Source organism: Mytilus trossulus, chromosome 14 (assembly GCF_036588685.1).
Source record: "Mytilus trossulus isolate FHL-02 chromosome 14, PNRI_Mtr1.1.1.hap1, whole genome shotgun sequence".
In the NCBI taxonomy this organism is placed as follows: domain Eukaryota; kingdom Metazoa; phylum Mollusca; class Bivalvia; order Mytilida; family Mytilidae; genus Mytilus; species Mytilus trossulus.
Window position 1 is genome coordinate 26,924,577 of NC_086386.1, and position 4,159 is coordinate 26,928,735.

The 4,159-nt window shown below is 32.6% G+C and overlaps 1 long non-coding RNA gene across 1 annotated transcript; it reads left to right on the forward strand.

Moving 5' to 3' along the window:
- The first annotated feature begins 612 nt into the window (after positions 1–612).
- LOC134696177 (uncharacterized) lies at positions 613–3,924 on the forward strand. The gene is made up of 2 exons (XR_010102909.1): positions 613–1,005; positions 2,912–3,924. It is a non-coding gene; the product is annotated as an uncharacterized LOC134696177 (long non-coding RNA).
- Positions 3,925–4,159: the final 235 nt, after the last annotated feature.

The window sequence follows — 4,159 nt, forward strand, 5'->3', positions numbered from 1 at the left end:
AACAATACAGTAAGCATTTATCGCCTTCTCTAATAAAGAGCTTCGATTCTTTTGTTCTATTTCAACCTGGTTTCCGACTGATGATTTACTCTATTCAGAAGCTTAATTAATAGTTTTACATTCATAAATTGTTTATAAGTGACTTAGTCCTATATACATGTATATAGAGAATAATACATGGCAAAATCCGTATCATATGTCGTATCATCCCGAGACACCAATATCAACCCAAGGGCCTTTAGCCTTAGGCCCGAGGGATGATACTGGCCGAGGGTGATACGGCATGTGATACGGATTTTGCCATGTTTTATACGCTTTATCATATATTTCAACAGAAGAGTATTATATTAGGCAGCAACCATTTGATTTTCTGGGGGGGCTATGGGGTTTTTTTCTGGACAAACTTTTTTTATCGCCTTCGGCGAAAGACAATCTATTTTTTGAGCGACAAGTCGAAAACAATTTTTTTCCTTCAATTTTAGCATTACATATAGTGGCAGCTGAGGGTGAAACAAACAATTTTTTTTCTCAGGGTCAAAAACAAAACCAGTTTTATTTGCTAATTGAAAATTAAGCGGAATAAAATAATTTAAGACAGCAGAGATTGAAGATAATTCTGTTTAATTGGTTATTACTAACCGACTTAAATAAAAGAGTGAGCTATTATTACTGTAAATGTATAATGTCTCTAGTCTGGTCAAAGGGTCAGAGTGTCCTAATTAATTAAACGATAAATTGTTGAAATTAGATAACTTGTTTTCACGTGCAGAGAAATTTCTTTTATGACCAATGCATGACCGGATATCATCTTTCTTATTGGTCAATGGCATTGCGGGTCAGCACGAGTTCACGTGTAAGTGCATTGTGATCACTTCCTTTTATCATCAGCATTTGATGTGTTAACTTGTGATTATTATCAAACAATTTGTTCAAAATTATATGTGATTTTGTTTTTTATTTTATGGATAATTTTGGACTGGAGTGATTTCATTTTAGCTATTTCAGGTAAAAACGAACTGTACTTTTATTTTATACTATTCTATGCTTACATTTTGAACAAACGTACAGTTAATTTTTTTTTTAACCGTCCTTTCATTCGGATAAAACTCACTATTTAGATGTATGCCAAACATGAGCAGTTGGTCAAATTCATTTCTTTGTCAAAGAGATATTAGGTCAATTTGATTTTCATGTGGGTGGCGACACTATGCGTTTGCGATTTAATGTAATTATTTATCATTTATCTGATGATTAACCTGATTGTAATTTTACAAGTTACTGCATCCTTTACAGCATCACAATGTTTGCAGAACGTATATCCGCCTTATATATTTGTAGATACATGATTTGTTTAAATTTTACTACAATTAAAAATTGGATTATTGCATAACGATAATAATACCATACATGATAGAATGCAAAGTTATACACTTATAATTTATATGATGTTTTTAACGGTTTCATACATTTTAAGTACACTTATATGAAAGAGCAAGACAGTTTAAGTATTAATGCTAAGCTATTGTGTTACAAACCCTTTTGACTTACTTGTTTGGGTAAGGTTGGAGTTATTTCAATTGGTGCAGTGAGCTTGACTGCTTGTACTTATGACCTCTGTGTATGTGCTTTTTAATTACGTTCTATGCAGAGTTCATTGTTTATGCTATGTCACGAAACTCATGCTACTTTCGTAAATCTCGTCACGGCAGTTTGGTTTGAGCTTATCATAATTTTGCAAGTTAGCCTAATCGCTATAATTGTTAGTATTTTAATTTATGCAAGTGTACCTTGTTTGCTTTATGGGATCGGTATAAAAAGGATATGTCTCTTACCTAAATGTTTATCGCAACCCAATGCTTATTTATTACGAACCAATTTACCTGTCTTTGCCTGTTTTGGGGTAATGTGGACGATATTTAAATTTTCGCAGAGGGCGTGGTTGCTTGTACTCATGTCCTCTGTGTATTATTTTTCTCAGAGGTTGTGGTAGCTTGGTCTATGACCTCTGTGTATTTACTTTTGCATATATTGTAGTATGTAGTGGGTATTGTTTTATGCTTCGTCATGAAACTCATGCTGCTTCGGTTTTACAGAGGTCGTAGTAGCTTGGTCTATGATCTCTGTATTGTTTTATGCTTCGTCATGAAACTCATGCTACTTTTTCAGAGGTCGTAGTAGCTTGGTCTATGACCTCTGTATATTTGCTTTTGTAAAGTTAATATGTAGTGGGTTTTGTTTTATGCTTCGTCATGAAACGCATGTTATATTTTTGCAGAGGTCGTAGTAGCTTGGTCTATGATCTCTGTATTGTTTTATGCTTCGTCATGAAACTCATGCTAAACTACATTTAATTATTTTTTCGTCATGGTGATTGGTTTGGAATAAATTAATTTTGTAATAAATTCTTTAACTTCATACAAAATTGCCATTATTTTGATATATGTAGTCAGATTTAATGTTTGTCAGTTTGTAATACATGTTTTTATTGTATTATTTTATTTATCTTTACTAGTATAATTCATGTAAATGATATAGTTTGGGTTGCGATGAACGTAATTGATAATTTTTATGCCGATACTTATGCACTGTAAGGTCGTTTGCTTTTTTCTATATACTAGATTTGTTAATAAAAAATAACATTGGACAAGACATATATAGATATAAACTGATGATATTTTAAAGTTCATACTCTTCATTTAATACATGATAAAAACATCTTTTCTGTTTAATGGTTGATTATTAAAGAAGAGAAACTTTGATAATTTAATTATCGCATATTATTTCTTAACATGCGTTATGTTTGTGGTCCTTGAGTAAGACCAAGTTTGTTATTTATGAGAATTTAATTTTTATCCATTATTTTATATTCTTTTTTTGTTTGTTTATTTTCATGCCTTGAATATGGACGAAGAGCGCTAAGAATGGCATTCATCTACGAAAGAACTTTCCCCATTTAAGGACGTGTGCAATAAAGCGTGATATCAACAACTTCCATATACTTTCTTTTGACAGCGGTATGCCATAAGTCCGATAATACGAACATACGAATATTGATGGGTTGCTGTTTCACTGACATTAAGGACACATACCTAATTTCGTAATTAGAATTTTGATCCAGAAGTGCGAGTCGTATCAACATTGACTAACCAAAGCCTAATTGACTGTTTTATAAATACAAATTTACTAAATACGACTTCGATCAGCAGTTTGATACACAACTGGACCCTAGTTACGATGAAAGCTCAAAGCACCTAATGTTATTCCATCATCTCTTTAAAGTTGACTATGTCGTTAATTGTCCATGACTCTCGTTACTTGAATACAGCACTTAGTTTTAGAGGAAGGAAAATAAAACAAACAAAGACTTCTGCCGCAGTTCATGGATGGAATAGTCCTAATAGTATCCGTGATTCAAGGATTGAAGTCAAATACGTTTATAGAATTTAACAGCTAAAAAGAATAAATTTAGTATCAGAACTTTATACTTCAGCTGTTGCGGGTCAGTATTACTTAGTACCTGACAAAACATTATGATCTTTATTTCAAACCATCACAACTGTCTTGTTTTGGGTCAGCATTGCCTGCCAAAACGTTTATTATCTTTATTTCCAACCATCACAACTGTCTTGTTTTGGGTCAGCATTGCCTGCCAAAACGTTTATTATCTTTATTTCATATAATTACAACTGTCTGGTTTTGGGTCAGCATTGCTTGCCAAAACATTTTATGATTTTTATTTCTTATAATTACATCTGCCTTGTTTTGGGCCAGCATTGCCTGCCAAAACGTTTATTATCTTTATTTCATATAATTACAAATGTCTTGTTTTGGGTCAGCATTGCTTGCCAAAACATTTTATGATTTTTATTTCTTATAATTACAACTGTCTTGTTTTGGGCCAGCATTGCCTGCCAAAACGTTTTATTATTTTTATTTCATATAATTACAACTGTCTTGTTTTGGGTCAGCATTGCCTGCCAAAACGGTTTTTATCTTTATTTCACATAATTTCAATGTATCTTGTTTTGGGTCAGTATAGCCTGCTAAAACTTTTATGATCTTTATTTCATACAATGTATGTCTTTATTGCCGCCCTCCTCATGCTTTCTTTACACATTGTTCGAATGTCAATGGGATAATTCGGTAGGCTCGGTTTAAC